The sequence below is a fragment of the Vulpes lagopus genome, chromosome 7, assembly GCF_018345385.1.
Source record: "Vulpes lagopus strain Blue_001 chromosome 7, ASM1834538v1, whole genome shotgun sequence".
Lineage (NCBI taxonomy): Eukaryota > Metazoa > Chordata > Mammalia > Carnivora > Canidae > Vulpes > Vulpes lagopus.
In genome coordinates this window covers 52,817,679-52,830,225 of record NC_054830.1, presented here as the reverse complement: position 1 = coordinate 52,830,225, position 12,547 = coordinate 52,817,679, and the positions used below count along the sequence as shown (strand labels likewise).

Below are 12,547 nucleotides of genomic sequence, written 5' to 3'. Positions count from 1 at the left end.
AACTCCAGATTTTGTTCCCCTAAAACCAAACCTGTCATCTGTGAATTTGGTGGAAGTTATAGTTGGCTTCTGAGATACAGTTTCCAAAGGAGTGTGCGTGAAAGACAATAGTGGGTTAAAAGTGCATTTTTAATTAGCAATTAATCTAGCAGCTTGTTGACCGAGATAAGAAAAGCCTTATTGGTCTGTGGGATCAGTACTTTTTGTACAAAATTTGGTTTTAAACTGGGGAAAACTTCCAAAAAAAAATAAATAAGCAAGACCTGCATGAAAATGTTGAAGTGAGTGGTCATGTTAAGAAATTTGCATACTTAATGAAGGAGTTCTGTGAAAAGCAGTAACCGGAAGGCTCACAAATCAATTTTTTACAGAATTCTGCTTGGAAAGCAGGTTCCATTTGTGCAGCTTTGAGGGGAAAGTTCTTTTAACCTAAGAAATTCAAACTTAAAAAAAAAAAAAGGCAAAGCTCTCTTGGAAGAGGGGCTGCTGATTTTCTAAATCAGCTCCGGCGGAGGCCAGCCCTCTCTTGACCCAGTCGTGGAGCTCTCTTTTTAGCTGGTGCAGGAACTAGTTTGGAAAGAGGTGTGCTGAGAGTTGAGCTTTATTTCAAAAATCATTCTGTTCTTTAAAAAGCCTATTCAAAAAAGTTAGAAGTTGGTGGCTGAATTGTGTTGCAGTTCATTCCCTGCAGGGAGAAACTTAAACAAATGGTAAATCGGTAGGCATGCTTCACTTTCTTGGTTGTTAGTCAGAATTGTTAAATCCTAAAATGTGTTATTATCTAAAGAGAAGATGTTTTAGTTCTTCACAAGTGACCTCAGTGTAGAAAGTGTGCACTCGGGCAGAAATGAGCAAAGCTTTTGGTCCATCCACATGTCAGATTTTATCATTGGATTCCCAAGCCTAATGGGCTTTTTAGAAGTAGTAAAATAAATTTCCCCTTGCTTCTCTTCCCCCAAGTCTAACTATTTGTGTTGGGGGTAGTGGGCCAAGAAGCCCCCAAATTTCTTCTAAGCAATTGTAAAAGAATCATTTTTTGTTTCTCTTTGAACAACCTCTGGTTTATATATTTCCAAATATGTAGTACATTTAAAAAGCAGATATGGGGGCCCCTGGGTGGCTCAGTGGTGGAGCATCTGCCTTTGGCTCAGGTCGTGATTCCAAGGTTCTGGGATCGAGTCCTGCGTCAGGCTCCCTGGAGGGAGCCTGCTTCTCCTTCTGCCTATGTCTCTTCCTCTCTTGCTGTGTCTCTCATGAATAAATACATAAAATCTTTTATAAATAAATAAAAATAAGCAGATATGTAGATTCTCAGGTCAGTAATTATTCTGCACAAGGGTGTCTGAAATAGTTCAGAGCCAGGTGATAATTTTCTAATTAGCAAATAGTGTAGGTGCTTTGCTACCAATATTTTTCTTCCAATTATTTTTTTGAACTTCATGCTTTTCACTTTATGCTATATGTCCTGCTGTGATTTATAGAAAAGACACTTTGGGAGAATTAGGAACAATCTTCTCTGGAACATGAAGAAATAAAAAGTACATTATATAAAACATTAAAAGAAATAACCTCTTTAACTCCTCTTTTCTGTCACTCCTCCCCTCCATTTTAATGTGATTTCTGGGTCCTATACTGAATGGTTAGAACCAAATCTAAGGAAATTTGTTTTCTATCACATGCCCTCAATATAGCATCTGTTCAATAATGAATTGAAGAAATAATATTAATTGTTTCAATCTGTATAGGTGCTGAAATATGAAAGAGAAATGAACAGTTATGTCAGTTTTCTTTTTTTAATTTCAGTGAATGCACTGTACCTCTCTTCTGTCTTTTAAGCTTAACCCATATGTTTCTTGAGATTGAACACTGGAAGTGAAATTAGGTTTTTGTAGGTCAAAAACAATTGAATAATAGCAATTTCATATGATTACAACTTTAGTTGTAACAAGTATTTTTGCCAATAAGAAATAATCTTCCACAAGTATAGAAATGCCTTAAGATGATCTCATATTTTAAAAGCAATTTCCTATTTTAACAAAAAAGAATATTCACATGATCATCTATAAATTCTGTTGGAAATTTTTTGAAAGGAAATATTTATAAATGTTTGCAGTGATTTTAAACCTAATATCTAATTTAAATTACTTTTATCTTAAGTTTGACAGCCATGTTTACTTAAACCGGATATTTTCTCTAGAGTATTCAAATGATTCCTCTAGGTTGGCTAATACATGTTCACATCTGAACTTGTAAAAGGAGGAAGTAAATGAAATAGATGAAGTAAAAAGCTTCATTTTTAAAAAGATATGTTCAATAATTCTTTTTGACTAGATTCCAGTTACCTGACTCCCAGAAAATTCCTCTTTTTTCTTTGTCACTTTAGGTTATTTTCTTTCTACATAGTTTTCTCACATGTGACTTTAAACATATTTACTAACGAAACTTTTTCTTTCTGCCCCAAGGCTCTGCATGAGCCAGTCAGAATAATCTGGAACCTGCCAATATGGATTATCATGTGATTCTCCAACAGATGTTCAAGTTAGGTGGTATCAGCTTCGTTTTGTCATTAAAGGAACAGATTTGGAGAAGTTAGGTCATTTATCCAAATCAGGAGGGTAGAGTCAGGTTCAAACTTAGTAATTCCAAACCCATTCTGTTTCCCCATACCAACTGTCTCCATGAGCTTCTGGTGTATTAGTCATTCTACTGTCATGGTCTCTGATGTTTCCCAATATGTGTATACATGGTTATAGAAAACAGTATAGTAAGACACTTGGGTAACTTCTTAGAGCAGCTCTTTTCCCCTGCGATTGAAATTAATGTCCAATAGGATTTAAATTTATCAGTCAAACTTGGTAAGTGTTTCTTGCAATTGAAGTTCTTTTTCTTTGGCCAGAGAAACATTGGTTTGAATAAGATAGTTGATTCAATAAAACCATATTTAATTTAGTAGGTTGAAGTTAACTACATGCATTTTTATGAACCTTTAGAATGTACTACCTTTTTATTTTTTTTATTTTTTTTTAAACCATTGAAATGTGCACTTTATGTATTTTTTTAATTTTTATTTATTTATGATAGTCACACAGAGAGAGAGAGGCAGAGACACACACAGGCAGAGGGAGAAGCAAGCTCCATGCACCGGGAGCCCGACGTGGGATTCGATCCCGGGTCTCCAGGATCGCGCCCTGGGCCAAAGGCAGGCGCCAAACCGCTGCGCCACCCAGAGATCCCTGTACTACCTTTTTAAAAGAACTTATATGAAAGAGAAAACGTTACTCTTAAGTTTCTATAATAATGTTAAAGAGCTTAAATACAATGAGTTACACATTCAGAAGGTCTTAAGTAACTTTGGCTATAACCTCCCCTCTTCCCTATCTTTTATATGGGTAATAGAAAATCAGTCTTTTCCCTTTTTTGCAGGAACTTCAATTTTTTAGGAGGTATGATAAAAGCTCAGGGGGCTTTGAGAAATGATTTGAAGATAGATTATTCCAGTAAAATATTATATCCTTTTATTTTACTTTTGAATGGTAATGATTTTTATAAGTTCAAAAATTAAAAATTACCTATTATGGGGGTACCTGGGCGGCACAGTTGGTTAAGCGTCTCACTCTTGGTCCTTGCTCAGGTCGTGATCTTAGGATTGTGATCTCAGGGTTGTGAGATCAAGCCCCATTCCCTTGCCTCTCCTTTTGTCCACTCCTCCCTTCAAACAAATAAATCTTAAAAAAAAAAAAAAATTACCTGTGAAACCTTGCTTCCAGCTCTGTCTTTTCTCCTGGTTTATATCCCTACCTCCTTAGGTAACCAGTTTCTCGTTTATCTTTCTAGTGTTTGCTCATACATGTGTAAGAAAATGTGAATATATGTTTCCTGACCCTTTTAAAGTTTTTTTTTTTGTTTTGTTTTGGTTTTTATGATAGACATAGAGAGAGAGAGAGAGAGAGAGAGGCAGAGACACAGGCAGAGGGAGGAGCAGGCTCCATGCCAGGAGCCCGACACGGGACTTGATCCCGGGTCTCCAGGATCATGCCCTGGGCCAAAGGCAGGTGCCAAACCGCTGAGCCACCCAGGGATCTCCTCCTGACCCTTTTAAAATGAAATACAATGCTGTACAGTTTGTTCTAAGATAACTTGGACTTTAATTTTCCAGATGTGGAAATAAAGAGCTATCTCAGTTTGGGGTTCACGTTTATTTTTAACATTGTCATGAGAGGCTGAAGTTCTTTAGGACAGGTATAGCAACACAAAATGTACTCTCCATATCAAACAAAGATAATTAAAATAACATCAAATTAATGATACCTTGATGCTTTTTCAGTTCATACCACATTTTTTTCCTACTTGATTTGAATGTTCTCTCTTGCTATATTAAAATTTTTAAGGGGCACCTGGGTGGCTCAGTCGGTTCAGCATCTGCCTTTGTCTTAGGTCATGATCCCAGGGGCTGGGATCCAGCCCCAAATAGGGCTCCCTGCTCAGTAGGGAGTCTGCTTCTCCCTCTCCCTCTGCCCCTTCCCCTGCTTCTCACTTGCACATGTGCTCTCTCTCTCTCTTAAAAAAATAAAATCTTAAAATATTTTTCATATGAAGAAAACATAAAATATAAAATCATACAGTATACCTTGCGTTGGCCTGTGAAAACATGAATGACTGAGAAACAGGACTTGTGGGCTCCCCCCCCACACACAGTTCACCCATTGATTTGTTGAAATCATTTAATCCACACTTGTAGAGCACTTGAAAATATGATTGTCTAAAAACATTATTCTTGCCCTTCGTACGTTGGTAGTGTCCTACCATTTGGTATCAGTTTTGTATCAGCAAAAGAAACTTAAGATTAGAGAGATCATAATTTGAGTTCATAATAAAAACTTTTTTTCAAAACTAGTTTCTTTTGGAAAAAGTTTTTTTGAGAGAGTAGGTATTTAAGAGGGGTAAGGGAGGACCAGAGGGAGTGAGAGTCTCAAGTAGACTCCACGCACCTGATTTGGGGCTCAGTCTCACAACCCTGAGGTCATGACCTGAGGTAAAATCAAGAGTTGGATGTTTAACTGACTGAATCACCCAGATGCCCCTTCTTTTGAATTTCTCTCTGATTTCTTTGGGGATTATGACTTGAGATAATATATATGACTTACTTAATTTTCCTATGAATGTATTCTTACCACTTAAAGGAGGAGGAATCTTTCACTTCCATTTTAATTAGGGTCTTTTGAAAGTGTTTTGAAGGCCAAAATAGTAGATTTTATTTAGATTTTACCACAGTTTAGGGCAGCCCAGGTGGCTCAGCAGTTGAGCATCTGCCTTCAGCCCAGGGCCTGATCCTGGAGACCTGGGATCGAGTCCCACATCAGGCTCCCTGCATGGAGCCTGCTTCTCCCTCTGCCTGTGTCTCTGGCGCTCTCTCTCTCTCTCTCTCTCTCTCTCTCTGTGTGTGTGTGTGTGTGTGTGTGTGTGTGTGTCATAAATAAATAAATAAAATCTTAAAAAAAAGATTTTACCACAGTTTTAAAAAATATATTTTGAACCTTTTTAATGTTAAGTACTATATGGGTACAGTGAAGTATTATATGTAATTTAAAACCTGAAATAAATAAAAAAATAAAAAATAAAAAAAAAATAAAACCTGAAATATACGGGCAAGGGAGTCTGTACTGGATGGATGCTTTTAAGTCATGGAAATATGCACAACATCTTTTTTTAATGCCTTTTTTAAAAAAAAGATTTATTTATTCACGAGAGACACAGAGGGCAGAGACATAGGTAGAGGGAGAAGCAGGCTTCCTGTGGGGAGCCCAGTGCAGGACCCCATGATCACGACCTGAGCCAAAGGCAGATGCTCAATCACTAAGCCACCCAAGTGCCCTGTGCCATTTTTATTTAATCATATCTCCATCACTTCAGATATCAACTGGTTTCTTTTTCTTCTTTTTTCTTTTCTTTTTTTTTTTTTTTTAAGATTTTATTTATTTCAGAGAGAGGGATGTTGGTGCCCTGACATCCGCTGGTTTCATACTTGGAAATATAATGTTTGGTGTTTGTATTTAGCCAGAAATTAAGTGCTACATCTTCTTGTGAATCATTAATCCACTTTTAGGAGGCCTAAATCAACTAGTGGTATCATCAGCATGGAAGGATTGTTGTATTATAGAACCAAAATAGGAAGACTGATACTGCTCTTATGTTAATGAAACGAGGCCCTTAGTAGGATTAATTGCATGTGTTATGGATGTTCTGGGAATAGGTAAGGAATAGAGAATGGTTTTCATATTCAAATATATTGGCAATAATAAGCTAAAATAGAGGAACTAATGTAGAAATATGTGTATGGTAACTGAAATGTTTCCGTGATACTGATGCCAGTTGAAATTTTAAAAATTAGAGTAAATTATAGACTGTAGATCTGAGAAAGCAGATAATGCCACCAACAAAAGATAGTTAACCTCCTTGGATGTGTGTTGCTTTTTTTGTTTCTTCAGTTAATCTCATTTGGGGTTGATTTGAGTGTTACTTTCCTAAGAGAGATGGGTATAGTAAATGACTCAATTAGATGATTCTTTGAAGTAGAAATATGTTTACCAAGGGATGTTAGTTTTGAAGATCAGTGAACAAATATACTTCAAAGTGCTTTCAAAACTGTAAAGTACTGTATGAATTTAAGGTGGTGATATTTTCATTACTCTGTTATTCCATAAATTTATTCCATAAATAATAAATTATTTTTTTAAGTAGGCTTCACACTGGATGTGGAGCCCAATGTGGGGCTTGACCTCATGACCCTGAGATCAAGACCTGAGCTGAGGCCAAGAGTTGGAAGCCTAACCGACTAAGCCACCCAGGTGCCCCCATAAGTATTTTTTTTAAGTTTTATTTATTTTTAAAGTAATCTCGACACCCTACATGGGGCTTGAAATCATGACCCCGAGATCAAGAGTGGCATGCTCCTCCTACTGACCCAGCCAGATGTCCCTTTCCATGAGTATTTTTGAAAAGAAGTGACTGTTCTTTAAAAATATAGTTTAAAATATGCACATATACCTGCTCCCCCTTTTATATGTACAGAGACTGTCTTTGGATAGGTAACAGTGACTGCTTCTGAAAAAGGACCTGGGACACTTGGGCTGAGGGTGGAGTTGCTTTTTAAAACTATTTACTACATACGTGGTATGTATGTATGTATTTCTGAAATAATAGGTCTAGTCAAATGTTTTAAAAGTTCAAAATGTAGAAGTGAATTTCAGGCTCATTATTTTTCAGTGAAAACCATTGCTAATCGTTTACTTAAAGGTTAATGGTTGAAAAATGGTATCTTTCTAGGCTTGGTACTTTCTCTTAACTATCCAGCTATTATTCACAGCTGGAAGATAACCTTTGTGTGTAACACATAAGTTTGTAGTATGGAATCACTAACCTTTTAAGAATCCTTTAAATGAACCTGTTTAGGCTAAATTAATCATAACTATTTTGAAAGCATGTTTTAGGAATGGTGTATAAAGACAGGAACACATTTTACTTGTCATGTCTATATATAGAATATGCATGTGATACCTAATAATATGAACTATTTCTGATTTGTTCTTAATCATTTTGGTTTACATGAGAAAATGAAAAGAAAAATTTGCCCTTTTGGACACCCTGGGGTTAGTTAGAACTTAGCCTCTGCTCTACTCATAGACCTGTAACAGAACCCTATTGCAAAACATGTAGATTAAAAAGAAGGTAATGTAAATAGACTTGGCCTGTGGTAACACAGAAAATTTCCATTAAATTTCAATTTGTTCTATCAGGTGTTCTCTAAGAAGCAGATCACTTTGTCTTTACTGAAAATTTTGTATCTTTTTTTTTTTTAGGGAATTCTAATGTGAACATCCTTTCAAAATCTAATCTGATAATTTATATTTTCTATGGGGAAATTTAACCAGGGTAATGGAGTTCTAGCCTAAATGGCTTAACTTCCATGGAGTGAACAGAGAGGGAAATCTAGAAAACTGTCTTTGATATATATAATATATATGGATCATTTAATACTATCACTTTGTATGTGGAGTTTTAGCTGCGAACTCTTTAATATACTTGCCTAATATTTTTCCCTCTCTTTTAATTATTTGAAGATATACAATGAAATGATACAAACAAAACCTGAGTATAACTTCCCATTCTCTTTTTGGTGTAGAGTATGTTTGTGTTGAAACTTAGGAAACTCGCCACAGGGGCACCTGGGTGGCTCACTGGTTGAGCGTCTACCTTTGGCTCAGGTCGTGATTCCAGGGTCCTGGGATTGAGTCCCACATTGGGCTCTCCACAGGGAACCTGTTTTTGTCTCTGCCTCTGTGTGTGTGTGTGTGTCTCTCATGAATAAATAAATAGAATCTTTTCAGAAAAAAAAAAAAAAGGAAACTAGCCACAAAGGTTCGTCTCAACAGATTCTCTTTGGACAGAATTGGAAATCTGACCCATTCTACTCAGTAGCTAGTGGTGAATGATTACTTGGGTTTTGAGTCTTATGAAATGATGTTATTATTCATCATTGTATTCAATAACACCCAACCATTACAACTGTAAGAAATTTTAGAACATATAGTATACATTCTGTATATATTCCAACTTGGAAAGAACTTGGAGCATAGTAAATGGAGATAGTAGGTTGTATGTAAAGATGAACATCTACTTCATTTCTTACTGTTCACTTCCTTTACATATACCACTCTAGCTGCACCCCTTCCTTGCTGTTTTTCAAATGTACCACAGTTCTGCTTCCGTTCCTTTGCATTTATTCTTTTTTCTACCTGTAAAGCTCTTCATCCAAATATAGGTGGTTCCTGACTTATCATGGTTTAGCTTGTGATTTTTCAGTTTTATGATAATGTGAAAGCCATAAACATTCAATACAAATTGTACTTGGAATTTTGAATTTTGATCTTTTCCTGGGATAGCCATCCACACAGTATAACACTCTCTTGTGGTACTAGGTAGTGGCAGCAGCTGTCGCAGTCACAAGGGTAAACAACTGATAGAAGTATTTTATACCCCTACAACCATTCTGTTTTTTACTTCCAGTACAGTATCCAGTAAATTACATGAGCTCTTCAGTAGTTTATTATCAAATAGATTTTGTATTAGATGATTTTGCCCAACTATAGGCTAATGCAAGCATTCAGAGCACAGTTAAGGTAGGCTAAGCTAGGCTATGATGTTTCGTAGGTTAGGTATATTAAATGCATTTTTGACCTACACTGTCTTCAACTTACAGTGCATTTATTGGAATGTAACTCCATCATAAGTCAAGGAAGATCTATATCTGTATGGATTGCTCTTGTACATCTTTGAGGTCACAGCACAGAGGTCACCTTTTCAGCAAGGTTTTGACTGTTTTCTTTATTTAAAATAGCAAACTACTTCTTACACACACACACACACACACACACACACCCCTTTCCCCAACTCTTCTTATCTTCCTCCTCAGTTTATTTTCCTTTTTCCCTCCAGTGTGTTTAGTATCATCTGATACATTATATATTTTTCTTTCTTTTGTGTGCCCCCCAGTGTAAACCTTATGATAAAGATAGTTACCTCTTTTGTTCACTCATGCAGAAACATAAAATAGTATCTGGTATTTGATAAGTGCTAAATAAGTATTATTTCATGAATGAATTTAAGTACAAAGAACAGTAAAAAAAAAAAAAGTGGCTAATCTCCTTGTCTACTTTCTTTTCATCTCTTTCCATTCTACTGCCACCATCCCTACCTTGGGTACTTTTACTCCAGCCTCCCCTCTCCTGAAGAGTAATCTCATGTCTGATAAGACTTGCCATATAGTAGACACCAAATATTTGTTGAATATCTGCTAATATTATCTTCTTCATAGATACCAAACTTTATCAGAAATGGCAATTAACTGGCAGCCTTATCCTGGTTCTTATAGATATTTACATTTTTATTTATTTATTTTAAAGATTTTATTTATTTATTCATGAGAGACACATAGAAACAGATAGGCAGAGGGAAAAGCAGGCTTCTTATGGGGAGCCTGATGTGGGACTCCATCCTTGGACCCCCGGGATCACACCTTGAGCTGCAAGCAGACCCTCAACCACTGAGCCACCTAGGTGTCCCAGGTATTTACATTTTAAATTCATCTTTTTGATATGATGAAAAGAGCCCATAAGTAGAAACTCAGAGTTCTTTGATTGTTTGACTTTAGATAAATAATTTAATTTCTCTGTGCATTAGTTCCTGAATCTTAAAATGGCATATTGTTTACTCTTATTACCTCATAGAAACAAGTAGACAATGGATATGAATATATTTGGAATGGTATTTAAAACTCTTAAATATAAGGTAATATTTCACGCCACATTTTACAACTGTCAAGTACTTTTAAATATTCAGGACAAAAAAAATAGGACAACTAACGTGGCTTTCAGTCCTTTTTTTCTGTTTGGGTGCATATTGAAAATAGAGGCTTCTCTCCCCATCTTCCTTTTATAAATAAAGGTCTGTGTCAAGGGATGATAATCTACCACCTTTAATAAGTGCTGAATCTTGTGTGTGAAAATTATCACAAAATAAATGTTAGAGCTGTACTGACCACTGGAAAAATTTTTGTGTCTGACTGCATTTTTCCTAGATTTTGAGATTTAGAAAGTTGTGCCCCTGTAGATTTTGTCATTTAGACTCCTACATAAACATCAGTACTTAGAAACATCCTAATGAAATTTCCTTTCTCTGTTATTCAGTGAGCAAATACATTAGATATTTAGATAATAAAGAGACTGTTAGGTATATGACACTTTTCAGACTCTAGCTAACCTGAAAAACAGGAGGATTCATGTTTCATTCATCCCAGGAGACTAGTAACACAATATTTGAGTTGTCACTAGGTTTGACAAACCTAACTCAGTCCTTTTTTTAACGGTAGAAATGTATTTGTGCCTGACTTTGTTAAGTTGTGAAGATAGTGGCTTTAAGAACCACCTTGCCTATTTCTCAGGTTAAGGGAAAGAACAAAAAGGCTAGTATAAAATAGTTGATTTTAAGGGACAGCCTACATGGAATTCCCATTCTGATTGTTAAATTCACAGATTTTGAAAATTTTTTCTTTTACCTTTAAAAGTTATTAAGTATAATGCTTTAGCTGATAAATGGGAGGGTTTTTTCCTAGCTTCCAAATAGTAAGAAATAACATACCACAACTCATATGATAATCAAATGGTACTCAACAACCACCAGAAAAGTATAGAAAAGATGATGGCACACATACCCAAGAGACGCTCCTCTCTTTTTTCCAACTCCTTCTATACCAAAAAAAATAGTTCCCCCTAGGGGTCAAAGGAGGATTAAGCAATGAGAGATAATTACGTCTATCAGTACCACTCTAATTCTACAGCTTTGAAGACTTCAAAACATAGGTGTTACTCATTTCCTTAGTATCAGTCCCTCGCGTGTGCTTTGCCAAGATCTCCTGTGTCCCCTTTGTTACTAAATCGATGATCAATTGTTACCTTGATTTTCAGCAACATTTGGTACTTGTAGGGTGTATCCTCAATGAAATACTTTCTTCATGTGGCTTTCAGGATACCACACTCAGGGTTTTCCCCCACCTCACTGGTCTTTCAGTCTCAGTCTCCTTTCTTGATTTTAATTAATACTGCAATGCAGGTTCAGTCCAATATACTGCTTTCTTAGTGATTTTATTTAGTCTTATGATGTTAAATACCATCTGTATGTTGACAATTCTCAAATGTACATTTATCGTCCTGATCTTTTCCTTGAACTCTAGACCTGTATATTCAGATGCCTACTTGACATCTCCATTAGGATGTCTAGTAGATATTTCAAAATGTGTCCAAAAGCTTCTGGTATCCTCCCTGCTCCCTGGTTTCTTGGTCTTCTCCTTTTCATTTATTTGCATCTCCATGCTTCATGCTAAAATCTTTGATTCAATACCTCATTCTCATTCCTAATATACCAGCAGATCCTCCTGCTTCCATTTTTAAAATATTTAAATATGTCTATTTCTGGTTTTTCCTACCCTCCTCTTTCATCTATATTATTGTATTAACCTTCTAACTAGTCCTCCAGCATCTATGCTTGCCCCATTAGAGTTTATCTTCATCCAAGAGACAGAGTGATACTAATAAAACTTAAGCCAGATGATGTCATTTCTATGATCAAAACCCTCCAGTGTCTTGCTTTCTCATTCACCCTGTGTCGCCTACAGAGTCTATCTGTTAATTCTGACGTCATATTCTATTCTCCCCTTTGCTCATTTCCACTATACTGGCCCCCTTGCCGTCCCTGGAACATACCAAGCATACTCCTCCCTCAGAACGTTTGCAATGTACTTTACCCTCTGCCTGGGATGTTCTTCCTCCAGTTAGCTACATCACTCATTTGCTCATTGCTTTCACATCTTTCCTTAAATGTCATCTTTTCCAATCATCTCAGCAAGACTTTCCCTGAGCACTGTAAAACTACCATATCCCCTTGCTTTATTTTTTTGTCTCTAGCATTTATTACTTTCTAATATACTATATCATTT

General features: G+C 36.2%; 1 protein-coding gene across 3 annotated transcripts in view; it reads left to right on the top strand.

Annotated features, from left to right (window-relative positions):
- Positions 1–12,547, top strand: part of TMCC1 (transmembrane and coiled-coil domain family 1) — a 242,045-nt gene that overhangs the window by 128,064 nt on the left and 101,434 nt on the right. The gene's annotated exons all lie outside the window — the stretch shown is intronic.